Source organism: Ammodytes marinus, assembly GCF_949987685.1.
Source record: "Ammodytes marinus genome assembly, chromosome: 17".
Lineage (NCBI taxonomy): Eukaryota > Metazoa > Chordata > Actinopteri > Uranoscopiformes > Ammodytidae > Ammodytes > Ammodytes marinus.
In genome coordinates, this window is record NC_137221.1 from 6,992,218 (window position 1) to 7,007,875 (window position 15,658).

A 15,658-nucleotide genomic window follows, 5' to 3' on the forward strand; every position below is an offset into this window, starting at 1 on the left:
ATACTTACCCTGTCTCCCAATGCCCATTGTTCCATGCTCTGTAGTCAGAAAAAGATCTAAGATGTCCCACAACATGAATTTAAAATGCAGTGCTGAAAATACCTGGATGTCCAACTACATATCATTTCATTTTGCAGTATTCAATTTAGTAGAGTTGGTTAAAAAAATGTATACTGTATATATGATATGATGATGCAGGTTATTCATGGATTTAATAGTACATTTTGGATGAAATATGTCTGCACTTGATTGTTGCTGAAATGCATAAGGTACAAGACACCTTATGAATCATATTGATCAATGTGAATGAATTAACTCCCGTGATACAGCACTTTCTGACCTGACCTGTCTGATAACCTTTTACAATAATTTGTCAGTCTATGGGATGTTCATTCACTGCCTTTGCTTCAGTAAGAGACTCCTTATCTTCTAGCTTGTACTGGAGAGGATCATGATGGCTGACTAATTCATGAACCAACGTTTGTTTAACTGTTGCTGCTCTAGAACATCCTTTCAAAATCAAATGGAAATGCACTTGTTCATGTGCGCCTTTTAAAATGTCAAGTACTCTTCAAATCTTTGATCTGCTCAGGCAGAATAAGGCTGCATGGATAGAGTAAGGAGGGGCAGATTCCAGTTTAGACTCACATCATTTTATGAAAACACAGGGTTTGTCTGAAAAAATAACTTATTAGTTGAGCTGAACCTTATGTGAATAGTTTGTCATTTTGGGAAATCCATATTTTCTTTATTGCAGAGGGTAAAGCATTACTGTTGCACAAACTGCATTTTTTGCAGTTCTCGTAACAAAACACAGCAGCATGCACTCACCTCCTCAGGCCTCCAAATCCTCCGAATGCAGCAATACAAGAAGTAAAAATCCCTCTAAGCTCCAATTGTTCACGGCTTATGTCGACACTGAGGTCATGAGGTGATGCAGGGTCACGACATTATTTCATTTCAATCGGACACAAGTAAAAAAGCTTGAGAAACCACGGCTTTATTGAACAGGATTTACACAATCAACCTTTTTTGGACTTTAAGTTATTCAGCTCTAAAAGTCAATCAAAGACAAATATCAGTGTTTGCAGCAGGAAAAGTGTCTCTACCCACAAGGATTCAACCCAAATCTTCTCAAAACAAAACTGGTGCTGGTGGACTTAAAGATGCTCCGAGGAACTTTCAGTTTGTGTTCATTCTTGCACCCCCTTTGGACAAAAGCGGTAGGGGTTTTTTTAGGCCAGATGTTGTTCCTGGGTGAGTGTACCCATGACAAAGGCATTAAGATAAACTATATAAAAATGATAGCATTCTTTGCACTGATGGTCTTGTTTGCTGTAACATGTAATTTATGATCACCAGAGGAAAAATTGGACTGTTTCAGAAATATTTTAAAGTTTTTGATACCACCTTTAATATTATTTTCTACTAATTCCTGTTCCTGTTATCCTGTATATTTTAAACACATGTTTGGGGCTAGACCTTTGTGCACTGTCCTGTAGCCATAGACGTGCCGTCCTCCAGAGAGATGCACCTGCAGGTCTCCCGCTGGAAACTCTCCTCTCTCGGGACGTTACATAACGAACTGAGAGAGAGAGAGAGCGAGAGAGAGAGAGACAGACATACAGACAGACAGACAGACAGAGGGGGAGGGGGAGAGAGGAGAGCAGTTAAAATACAGGAACCTCAAACCTTTATCCAAGGGATAAACCATCAATAGAAACGTCCTAAATATTAAATGGGTTAATGATACACAGATCCTTTTCATTGCTGGATTTGCATATTTTCCTGTAATTTGTATTGAAATGTGATGCAAATCTAGAAGCAGGAATTATAGATGATGTAATATTATCCCGCTACACTTTAAGCCTCTATTACCTAATAACATGATTAATCAAGATACCACAATAAATGGTTATTTTGAGCCTTTGTTGGTTAAAATCATTGAATAAAAAACAAGTAGAAAGTAGTTTTGATCCCTGATCATGACACCACATTTTTGATAAAACCCCAAAATATTTCCCCAACCTCGGTCACTTGTGACAACAGTGAAAGTAAAAAGCAGATCTAAAAGTCTCGAGGCAAAGATCACATTTTATTACTTCCTGTAGCTGTATATCATGAGACATCATTGAAACACACACAAACACACACACACACACACGCACACCCACCCACACACACACACACACACACACACACACACACACACACACACACACACACACACACACACACACACACACACACACACACACACACACACACACAGTCTGGACATGTACAGTGATTCATCACCCTTTTGGGCTTGCACCTGCTCCCTGTTTCTCACCTCCGGAGATTTTCCCACAATCCCTGTCGCTGCAGACGGGCTCATTAATATTAAACTACACGGATCACGGATTATCTAATCCCTTCAAACTGTCGCCAGCGGCAACAGTGATGTCACATAATGCCCAGCGGACATGTAACTCGACATCTGGATCAAACTGCTGCTCCACACTGACGCAGCTCTTCTTTAGTTTGACTTTTAGCCTGTGAGAAAAACATCTCAGGGCGACTTTGTTTATTGGCAGTGATGGTTTGTACTTCCTGTTTGCTCAGAGTGTTCGGTGCATCAATCAAACTAAAGGTCGAAGAACTGGCTCAGGCAATGTTATGGAAGACCGATGGAAGTCTGCAGCCCAGCATCAACTGCATTGGGGGAAAGGGAGAAATAAGCCATACTCATTGGATATAAGACTAGCCAATGAATTAGCTACTGTTTTGATGATTAATTCAAATTTGTCAAACAAAAATGTCAACACTGTCACTGGTTCCCACTTCATTATTAGCTGATGATTCATTTGGTTTGGTTATGACAGTAACTACAGTATATTAAACTCAAGTATTTTGGTGTTTTTGGACTTTTTTTGTCAGATAAAACAAGCAATGAGAATACATCTCCTTGATCTCTGTTACATTTATCAAATGTACTAAATCTACTGTAAGCCAGCAAGTTTGTTTGTGCCCACAACTATTGACATTATCTGTTACTGTCATAATCATCGGACAGGTCATTTGTTGTGTAATGGCCTAAGTATTTTAGCTTATTTAATATCAAGGCCATACAATAAGAAATCATTTACATATTTTGTGCTTTTGAAAGATAAATATTAAAAGTGTCTCTGCAGTGTTTGGCTCAATGCGAGCGGACAAAGCAGAATCGCCTCCAGAGTTTATACAGCGGGCAGAGAAGGATTAGGAAAATGAATGTTGGTGGTGATAATATTTCATACAAGCAATATATAATATTTACTACATACACACAGTTTAAACTTTACTGACGTGAAGAAAAGAGGCTCTTTTTGCATCAGTCAAAACATAGTAAAAGTGACTTGTTAAAGGGGAGGACACACCCATTTACGCACATCAACAAACTCTCACTCTTACATTCCTGCCACATACCAGTGGGCTTAACCGCAGCTCACAGGCACAATACAGTGTTGTCATTACCCAACACTGGGCTTACACTGGTGTCAAACAACATTGGAAAATATATTCTGTGATGAAGCTGTTTACTTTTTACATGACCAAAAAGTCTGCACGTTTCTTGTTTTTGGGCTTTCAACAGTCCATTATCCAAATATAATAAATATATAATAATATAAAACAGAAAAAATCTAATCTTGTTAAAAATGAAGTACATTTTTTGTAGCATTTCTGCTAGATAAAGGACTACAATTATATTTAAAAAAAAATATTTGAGGAATATGAGTATTTTACCAACAATTTTGATTTGGAAAGGGTGAAAAAGCCCCTGAAGCAGCATTTAATCATCATCAAAAGACATCAGTTTTGTTAACCCTGTCATTAGCACATTGATGCTAGCATTTTCCTCAAAGCACCGCTGCACCTTACAGAGCTGCTAGCATGGCTCGATGCTGTTTTGTGCCCCCTTCAAGGCAGCGCTGCCTGGAAGGTTCCTATCCCCTAACCTTAACCAGCGCTGCCTTGAAGGCTCTGTCAGGGGCACATAACACCAAACACCGCTAGCATGGCTGTGCAGTTGTGTTGATGCCAAATGGTGAATTGACTGCACTTATATGATGCTTTTTTTCAAAGTGCTTTTGTCTCATTCACCCATTCACAATAGCGTCGCAATTCTCCTTTAGTACTTTGCTTAACTGCTGTCCAATAGTAGAAGTAAAGAAAGAAAATCCTGCCTTTCTGTCAAAAGTCTGTATTCTCCTGGCTTTAGCGTGTGTGACATTCATTTGAACTCTCCCACACACAGATACACATTCCCATCATTCCCAGTATATCCTAGACCACGTCGCAGTAATCCTCCAGTAAGGCAGCAGCAGTTAGGTAAGACTCTGAAGTGTTGTGCAACTTTGCCAGCAAATGAATGACGGACATTTAAACTCATCCGGCTTTATACAGCTCTGCACACACACAAAGTTAGAAATGCATGATTACACACACACACACAAACACGCACGCACGCACACACACACACACACACACACACACACACACACACACACACACACAAACATCCATCCTCTAATTCACTTACACAATGAGCTATCATGGGGGAATTCATTCCAGAGATTATAAGTGTGTAACAACAGGAAGCGGTGACATTGATGATCTGGCCTTTTATAGTGTGATGTAATCTTTTTCCCTACTGTTTTTAAGCCATGGGACTTCTGAGAATTAGATTTAAATGTGAGAGCATGAGCTGACTACATTTTACACATTATATTTTCCATCCTGCTCCGTGCGATGGGGGAACACTGGCCAGATATCCTAGAAGTAAAGTGTGGTGTCTTCATTAATGAAAGAAATTAACGCTCACTTTGTTTTTATTAGTGAAGGTGGCACAGTCGGTCTAACTTTCCCTCCTATCGTCCTTCATGGGGTTGAATCTCACTTCATGTCAGGTCCAAGTGGGACAGTTTTTTGGCTATAACCTTCCTTGACCTTCCTCTTTTAGCCCCAGCCCGATGGTTGAGGGGCGCTTCGTTGTGTAGTTAGAGCCTGTATCATAGAGGCTCAGTCCTCATCGCAGCAGCAGACCCGGGTTAGAATCCAGACCGGCTCATCCCCCCTTTCTACGCCATTTCATCTCTGTTTCTCCACTCTGTCTAATAAAACACGGAAAAATGCCAACCAAAAAAAGGAGATAAATGGTTGACAACTGACTACTTTAAGTGATGAAGTGACAAATGCACTTATCTTGTCTGTATCAAGTGGCCCTTTTGAGTGGCTGGTTTGTGTGTGTGTGTGTGTGTGTGTGTGTGTGTGTGTGTGTGTGTGTGTGTGTGTGTTAGTGTTGAGGTGAGGAGAGAACATAAAACATCTTATGTCTGCAGGTAAAAATACTGCATCCGTGGATTTACCAGCAATGCGTATCTTACTTGCATACCAAGTAAACAAGTATAAATCGCAAAGGACCACATGATATAGTCTGACATACATAATAGTGTTGCAGCAGGCCAGGATGCATAATACAGGACCCTGAAACTGAAGCAGCTAAAAAAAAAAGCTTATTTGCCATTACTGATTAACCAACTAACTAGGTACCCATATTCAGAACGTGTGAGGCAAAAAATTTGAGCCCGGCCACAAATGCAAGGCTAGAAGTTAGCAGTGGTTGCTAGTCTAACATCTACAGTGCCCACCATCTCTACCATTGTGTCCTTGAGCAAAGCACATAACCCCAAACTGCTCCAGGGGCGCTGTACTATGGCTGACCCTACGCTCTGACCCCCTCCGAAGTGTGGTAACTACAAAAAGACAAATTTCAATGTGCCTTGTATACATTGACTGATAAAGATTACTTCAATCACTTAGCAGCAGACAGTGTACACACATTACATTATTTTTGTTGTAAATTTAGCAACGCAAATTAACTGGCAATGATTGACCACGAGCTTGGAGAACTTTTGCATCACCTCTCTGTCTGTCCCGAGTTTGTGTGACTCAACGTTGCACATTATAGATCACACGGTTCTTAAGACGACTAAAGCTCCAGAGGCTCTGGTTCTATCTATACACCGGCAGCGATGGCAATATCTTCCAATGCCCCGAGAGCATCCCTTTAAATCCACCCTCACCTTGTGGCTGACCACTTAAACGGATACAGTATAAAGATGTCCTCACGTTTTTTTCTTTGACATCCGTGAAATTGAACAAACTCAGTTTTCTCTGGCTCTTGCACGGCAGAAAGAAGACAGGTAAATTAGATTTTCATGGGAACCAGCCTCTTTGACCTTGACACACACGCACACACGCACGCACAGACACACACACACACACACACACACACACACACACACACACACACACACACACACACACACACACACACACACACACACACACACACACACACACACAGAGAGAGCTCTCTCTAACCTTTCCTGTTGCTAATCAGGATAAAGATAGCAGCAGGTGAGCTGAAGCTGTTCCCAGAGTGACCTACTGTACAGACAGCGGTCTCAATCCCTCTCCCGATGCTCACGGGTCATTGGCTCGCCCCCGTCCCATCCACAGTGTGCACAGCAGGGCACGGGTTCTCTGGAACTGAGTGCTCATGAATTGTCTAAATAATGCTGCGGCAAGAAACTAGTGCAGAAACACAGGTGCAGATCTGCAACAGTCAGCAGGACGGGACGAGCACATACTAATTCAGTTTTAGTCCCTCTGCTTTTAGCAGGAGAAGTGAGCTTTATGGAAATGGCGCTGGCTGCAAACACAAACATTGCTTTTCCTTTTGACTGTAAACCTCTCTTTGGTTTGCCTTCCATACCGGGGCGCAGCGGAGCCAAACTGAATTGTGTTCCATATTAGGGCTGCAACAACAACAATATCTAATCATGATATCAAATCGTGTTTCGTATATACACATTAAACAAGCATTAAACAAACAATATGACGGGAAAAACTTTTTTTTTTTTTTTTACAATTTGGACGGAACGAGGCTAGCAGTTTCCCTCCATTTCCAGTCTTCAAGCTAAGCTAAGCTAAGCTGTCTCCTCGATCTCCTCATCTAAATATGAGAAAGAAAGTGAATAGCGGCTTTTTCTATTTAATCATCAAATCCTGATGCAGTCGTTCCATATTAAGCAGTCATTTACCATAATCTTTCTCTCATAGCTGAATCTTAATGAATTCTGAAGGAAATTTTCCCTTCACACATAGCACATCACAGTTAACAGGGGTGAAGTTTGGGTGAGTCAAACATCAAGAAATATTAGATTTTTTGAGTTTGACAGCAAACAATAGTTTCCTTCATTCTTGTGTCAACTCCCCAACGAGGAAGCCAGAGATCGAAAGTAACAAACAATCACGTCTCTGAATCAACCAATGCAGATGTTTTCTGCACAACAAAAACTCATATCCGTCTTGCACGACCCTGTAAAAATCTGTCCAGTCAAGGTGTTTTTGTGACCTCATTTATGTGCCTCATCATGAAAACCCAAATGCTGTATTACTATTTAAAAAAACACACACAAAAAAAAAAAAATCCCTGCAGTTTTTTTTTGCTCAAGTTTCCTGATATCAATGTCTATTTATTTTCTCTTTCCCTGTTAACTGTGTCGTGCAGTGTTGTCAGGGGTGATGAAAAGGCTAAAACAAATGTGTTGGTTGGCAAAGATGCTTCATTTCAACACAGGCCCTGCAGATATAAGATGACTCAGTGAAAAAAAAAGCCCAATTCTCTTTCACGCTTGGTTTTGGATGAATTCGTCAAACAAACTCTCCTTGACCCCTGGAGGATTTGAAATTTGAATAATGCTCGTTAGTCTGCGTTGGGAGCAGCAGTTTGTGTTTGCTGTGTGAAGTTAGCGAGTTCAGCAGCAGGGCAGGAATCTGTACCTCAAATGCTGTAAAAAACGTATTGTTGTCTTCTCAGCGTTTATGTATAATATATGCCTTTATATGCAATTCAGATGTGTTCTCGGCTCGCACACAAAACATCATTATGTGAGAGAATAAGGGTAGTAAATAACAAAGATTCCGTGTCTGTGTAACGTGCCATGTTATTTAGGGATATGTCCTTCTAGCTCCTTTTTCTAACTCAATTAAAATATAAAGGAATTTTCCTTTCAAAGTCTTGATACAAGTGTTTTTACATAACTGAAACTAAGTTAATTTAATACATGGACCTGACAATTAAATGTTCAAGGAGTGTGCCTGTTTCTATTGTTTTAGGAAAAGGACTTGGCAAGCTTAACATTTTATATTTGAATGTTTCTCAAGCAATGATAATTTCTCTTTGAAGGATGAATAAAGTATCTGTCTGTCTGTCTGTCTGTCTGTCTGTCTGTCTGTCTGTCTGTCTGTCTGTCTGTCTGTCTGTCTGTCTGTCTGTCTGTCCAAAGTGAAATCTCTTTGTAATGAGTCTAACTTGACTTTAAGACCTTCCGTACTTTGCACCTGCTTACTGCCAGGTGAAGTTAAGTGTGGAAGCCACCTGCACCGTGTGCCCAGAAGATTCTTGAACCGACTAACAGACTGAGGAACATCCTCTTCCCCAGGACTGTAAAGCTCTGTAAATAAATACATCTTGATTGATTGATTGAATTAAACCATTGAACCAACAGATTAGAGAAAAGATTGAAACACTTTGGATTAATTAACATTAAAAGTGACTTAAAGGGGGCACTAATGGCGCAGTGGTCAAAGCATTGCCCCCCGAGCCTAGGCCCCGCAGCAGTCTTCCCCTCTTCCCCTCTTTGCCACATTTCAACTGTCTCTCCAAAATCTGTCTAATAAAAGAAAAAATGCCCCAAAAAAAAAAAAAAGAAGTGACTATAGGTGCACTATGTAACTTTCGGTGTGTCGGACCAAATGTTTTGATGACCGAAGCTGTTCCAGAGGCTCATTATGTTGATTTTTGTTGAGAGTCAGTGATTCTGGAGAATTATCACACCATATTGTCTGAGTAAATAGTGTATCATAATTCAACACGCTCATTGTAGTTGATGGACTACAGCCCTATAGGCAGACAGCTTACAAAGCAACCAGGGCTTTCGGTGTCACGAACCAACCGGATAATTTCACCCCTTGAAACTCCTCAGAGACGGTGAAAGAGAGTAGACTGGTGATGAGCAGTGAACACGTTGCTTTGTGCAGCTAAGACCAATTAAAAAGCAGATTTTCACAATGCTCCGTGTCTGTCGTTTGTGTTCCTCAGGTGGTTTCCCCTGTCATGGAGACTAGTTTACCTCCCCTCCTGCGGGACTCCCACACTCACGGGAGCTCGTAATCAGACACCTGCTTTTTGTTTGGTTCCAGGCTCTCAAGGTAGATAAAAGAACAAATGAGGGTGTGTGTGTGTGTGTGTGTGTGTGTGTGTGTGTGTGTGTGTGTGTGTGTGTGTGTGTGTCTGTGTGGTGGAGGGGAGTAGTGGGGGTGTACAGAGGAGGAGAAGCAGGTGCGTCACAGATCTTTGGTTTCAGCTATTTGGTGTCAGCGTAGCCACGGCGATAAACAAGAGGAAAGAAAACTGCAGAATAGGGAAGAGGGAAGTGCAGCAGCCGAGAAAGTTATTTGTGAATCGAAGACTTTTTTTGCAGAGCAGAGATGCAGCGAGACGAGAGCCACTGAGAAAAGGACAGAGAAAGGACTGAGAGAGAGAGAGACAGGGAGAGGGAGAGAGAGAGAGAGAGAGAGAGAGAGAGAGAGAGAGGGGAATATTCTACAGGAGGGCTACATCTTTCTCATGCACCCCATCACCTGGAGGCTCTGACTGCAGCAGACGGACGTGACCGTTTATCAGAGACCAAAATAATAATAATCAAACACTTGGGAAGCAGGACATCATGAAGACGGGCAAGAAATCCTTCATAGGTACGTAGGCGCTCCTTTTCCTTTGCTTCACTGTCTGAGTTATGATGAGGTTATCTGGGGGGATAATATGCAGCCTAACAGCTCCATAGCAGAGGAGGAGAATGCACCTTGAAACGTCTGCAACTTTCTCTATTAGCTGTTAACCTTTTCGTCTGGCTCCAACAAGCTCAGACATCTTAACACTATACTGTCCCTTTTCAAATCATGTGACTCTTGTTTATGTGAGACAATCGTTTATTAACCATTCGATCCCCTTTTCCCTGATGCATTCCCTCCTCTGCCTGCTTTCATGTCGTTGGCACTACTTGAGATTTGCTTTTTTGGGCTTCGCAAAAAAACAAACAAAGACCAGATGCCAAATTCAAAGGCGTCGCAGAGCACTCCTGTGTCCTGTGTGTGTCTGGTTCATTTTGTAACGCGGAGCCTGTCACGTCCTCCTTGCTTTTCACCTCATTTGTCATCTGAGAGGATAAAAGCTTGGGCTAGGGGCCTTGACATTGTAACCAGGACTGATTGCATGATCTTGGCATTCATTGATAGACCGAAAAGAAAAAAGTCTTGTTCCCACAGACACAGAAGGAAAAGAAGGGCTAAGAGTGACGAATTCGGAAAACATGATTGCTCTTTTCTAAACCGTATTATTATCATTATTCATATGTTTTGATTACTGTAATCACTTGAAAATAAAAAGTTGTTGTTTGCATTACCTTACGATTAGCGTTTTATGTCTACATAGGAGCGGGTCGCACCACCATGTTGCACCGCCATCTTTCTATAGTAGCACGGAATAGACAAACTTTAAGGTGCTGCGAGGAACTTTTTTGTTTTTGTTAATTCTTGCACCCCCTTTGGACAAAAGCAGTAGTGTTTTTCCTATGCCCGCTGTAGTTCCTGGGTGAGCGTGCATACCCATGACAAAGGCATTAAGAATAACTATATAAAAATAGCATTCTTCCCACTGATGGTCTCGTTTGCTGTTACAGAAATATTTAAAAGTTCCTCGTAGCACCTTTAACAGTCTTACGCATTTTTTCAATATAGTGGGCGTCTGCCGGGAATGCCCTTGTTGGAAGATGAAGAAGAAGACAGAGTGGTTGTTGTTGTTGTTGCCAAATACTTAGTGGCATACTGGTGACTTTGCAGGTGATCGGATCTGACTTTAACAGACGGACAGATTACTGTTAACGGCTCTCTGGTACATTACACTGAATGACTGCACCTCTATCTGAACTGTTATTGTCCAAAACTCGAATAAGAAAACATGTTGGCGATAATTCGTCTGAAAATATCGACACCGCAATAAGAATTTGAAGTGAGAATAGAATATGCAACGCAGTCGCACAGACATTCCAAGTGTTATATCAGCCACATGTTGTTTTTGTTGACAAGGTTAAGTTAATTTAAGTTTTTTTTTTACACAGGGTACATTATTCATTATTCGTTATTCAAATAATTTCAAAGGGGGTCATTATTCGCACATTTCGAAGGGGGTCAGAGCGAAGGGTCAGTCAATTATGGCGCCCTTTGAGTAGTTCAGGGTTAAGTGCCTTGCTCAAGAACACAATGGTAGAGATGGTGGGCACTGTAGATGTAATACCAACCACTAGTTTTACAAATAACACCCTCCTGTCCGGTGCCGGGGATCGAACCAGCGACCTCATGGTTACTGGTTGGTCCCTCTTTCCTCTAGGCCATTCTACCAAGGTTGCAGAGATGCTAGAGCACAAATTGTCGAAATTCGTTAATGACAATGAAGCTTGTGTTGAGTCGTCTAAACCTCTTCACACACATTCATTGGTTTACATCCACCACACTCCATTGATTCTCAGTGGATGTTTTAGATGAATATCTCCCCGCGGTAACTGACCTCATGAGATTTAACGCTGGATTTGCGATGCTGTCTTTACCAACTAGACCGCAAACCGTATCGTATTAATAACTCAGTGGTGGCTCTGCAAATGAGTTCCCCCTTTATTAAGGCTCTATGCTGTTTGCTTGTAGTTCAACAGAGACTAGAGTTAAAAAGTTTCGTATTTCATATTATCACAATGCAGGCCATGGAGAGAGAAACAGGAACTGGATTCAATACTGAAAGTTCCACTGATTCATTAGGTCTGGCCTTCAGGGGAGAGGCAGTATGTGAACCAGGTGCTCTGAATGAAAATGGCTCTTCTATCTGCTTCATTTCTACTGAACTGTTGTGGTTTCAGTGATGACATATAGAATCACTTACAGCATTACCAGAGAAACCTCTTAATGGTGAGGACACATGATGCTAGACTAGAGGTAATAACCGACTGCATGAGGACAAAGCATGACAGCAATTACAGCAGTAACAGCAGTCACATAAAAATGTTTAACAGAAGCTTTGCAGCTCAGAATAGACAGGATCATCCCCCTTGCGATTGGCAGCAAATTAAAGTAATGCTTCATTTGTGATAACTTGACAGCAGTTTGAGTGTGTGTGTGTGTGTGTGTGTGTGTGTGTGTGTGTGTGTGTGTGTGTGTGTGTGTGTGTGTGTGTGTGTGTGTGTGTGTGTGTGTGTGTGTGCAGTATCAGACTCTGAGTCATTGCATAAGAGATGAAAGACTTTCTCTCCTCAGTTTTTATCTTAGGGAGCCATTCTGCTAATCCGCGCCATGGAGAATTGAGAAAATACATCTCATCTTCTGCCTGGGAGCCCCAGAGGGAAACAAACATGGCATAATTTTAACTCTAGTTTCATGAGAGCCTAAATCCTCTGCTCCCACACACTGGGACCCAGAGGTGTGCACTGCCACACCGCCAGATTGGACCGCCATCTCTGGTTTGCCATGTATGAGTGCACATAAGAGAATGATGCTCAAACAGGAAAAAATAGGAACTGGTGGTTAGATGTGGGCTGTGTTCCAATACCCATAGTTCCCTGCTGCTATTTAGCATGCTATAAAAAGATTTAGGACATCCCAATGTGTGTGGTCTGACGCAGCATGCTTACAGTAAAAATACCCATATTTTTAGGGGATTCTGACCCACCACAATCCACTGCGCACCCGAAGTTACCGGTACGTCATATCGAAGAAAAGAAAGTAAAAAGAACCAGCAATGCAATGGATGAAACATAGATTTCATTGTCATCTTTAGAATAGTAAAAAAGAGAGAGTATGCGATTTGGCAGGGGTGATTTCAGCAGAGGCTCAGACTGTGTGGGGCGTGAAACATACAAGGCCGTGAACGTTCCTTAAAACTGGTCAACAAGACCTGTGGTGTAAACAGAGATGGAGGGAGCGTCATCAGCCAACAGCCTTTCTGCCAGCATGCAGTTGGTCACCGAAGACCTATGACTCATTTGTACACAGTCTGCTGCCTAGCTACCCGCTGCACCGAAGCAAAAGGCCGGTACAAGTCTGGTGTCTACCATTATATTTGAGTCACGCAGTTAAGCATACGAATTTCTGACTAATAAATGTCTTTGAAAAGGTCATTTATCAACTTACAACTGTTATGAAGGTGTTTCCAGAATCCTTAAAGGTCACATATTTTGCTCATTTTCAGGTTTTAAATATTGTAATTAGATTTTTATTTTATTTTTTTGATTTTTTTGTAGTGTCCAAAAATCCTCTTTTATATTTCTCACAGTGCCATAGTTGACACCAGATATTATTTTATCCAAAAGCAGGTTTGAATACTATTTAAAGAAGTTATAATCAGTATTTTCATAATAACAATAAATTTAATTTCATGATGGAGCCACAAAGAAGCTCATTGTTTAGGCGTCCGACCAATGTTGGAAACGCTTCAAAACGCTTGAAAAAACAACCGTTAACTTCCTGCTCAGCAAAACAACAGCCACAGTTAGAGACCAGCTGGTGAAAGTTGCATGTTCTGTTACTATAGAGATATCGATGTTTGCCTCAGGAGCTGGTGCAGACCAAAAACAGAGCTGAAAGCTAGATGTACAGTGTATAGACACATGACTCTAAATAATAATAATAATAATAATTGATAAAATGTATATAGCGCTTTTTTGGAGGTCACTCAAAGACGCTTTACATGACATATAATATACAATAGGCCTACATAAGAAAATAAACAAAAAACAAAACAAAAAAGAAACAAAAGCAACGGAAAGCAAGATACAAATTTAAGATGGGGTTTGGAATGGTCAGGTGTGGTGTGGGTGGGTCAGGGGTCATATGCTTTCTTGAAGAGGTGAGTTTTGAGTTGGCTTTTAAATGAATGATAATGCTGATCGATGTGTAAATAAGTAATTGTTTGCTAACAAACTAATGCAAAAGTGGATTTTGTGTCGATGATGTGCTAACTTGTTGGCCTCAGAACAACCTATTTATGGATTTCGTTTATGCAAGGCAAGGCAAGTTTATTTATACAGCACAATTCAGACACAAGGCAATTCAAAGTGCTTTGAGGCATAACAATGCATCAAGATTAGACTAGGGAAAATAGTGGTGTTTATTTTTGAAAATCAGATCCTTAGGTCTGTATCGCCAATGTTACTCTAGAGGCACAACAATGGGGTTTATTTTCCTCAAGCGCCGACCTGCAGCCAGAGAAAGGGGGCTACAGTCACACCACACTGAGGCTGGGGGAGTTATGATCGATGGCACAATTTGAGTGTTGGTAAGGCTTCCAATGGATCAGCTGGCAGGTGAATAACAGGGCAGCTTGTCAGTGAGCGGAAGGGCTGCCCTGCCAGTCTGCCCAATATAAATCCCACCATTGGACAGCAGGGCAGATTTTGTGGAGGTGCTAAATGTAAGACAATTAAGAACATAATAACACTTCAGAATAGTGCTAAGGAAAGTTTAGATGTTGTAAGTGCTTTAGAAGTTGAGATTTGAGGTTCAGAATGTAGAAAGAAAATAGCCAAAAATCTCAAAATTGACCAGTGCTTGAAAAAAACAATGTTTTGCCTGCTGTGTCTCGCCTTCATCCTATACTATCAGTGATGCATGTTGTAGTGATCGGAATCCTTCTACAGATAATCTATAGAGCTATGTCTATCATCACAACAGGAAAAGTGTCTAATAATCAGACTGATGTGACTGTGAGATTCCTCTTATATCTCATGATTTATGCGTCAGTGTTATTTTTTTACATGATTTAGAAAAAAAAGGGGAAATGCCACCGAGACCAGCTGTGTTCTGCTCCACAGCACATGACATTTTCTGTACCATCAAAACAGAAACATGCAAATTAAAGAAACACGCAGAGGAGAAATACCGCCGAGTTTCAAGGGAACTGCTCTCGTCATGTGTATTATTCTCCTACATGTTACCAGAGATGAAAACACGGCACGTTTGAATAATGCAGAGAAACACTATACGAGGTGAGGGGAGAGCCTCACACAAAAGCCTGAGTCATGCAATCCGACCGGGGGTGTTTCTGTTCAAAGATATAGCCTAGGAAGGATATAATACTCTTTTACGCTTGTGGCTGGCTGTGTGACTGACTCTATGCCCGCTAGTTTCATTTTGGAGCCACGCCAAAGATAAGCCTAATTTCCTCTTTTACCAGTACAAGAACAGGTGGTTCTCACTTCCATTAAATTGTGCATGACTGTCATATGTCAAAGTCCCGGGATGAAGCCAGGAGTTCCCCACAGACAGAGCTCAGCTGGATGAGCCTATGGGGACTGAGGCAGGTGTTTTTATTAAGAACAATTGTGGCGCAAGTAGGCTACTAAGATACTTAATTTGAGTGAAAGTAGTTCAACTGAAGCTATCGGAACGAAATAGTCGGCCATTTTTGATTATTGCATCTGCAGGTTCGAGGTTCTCTAATGTGTTTTTGGACAGTTTCTATATTTTC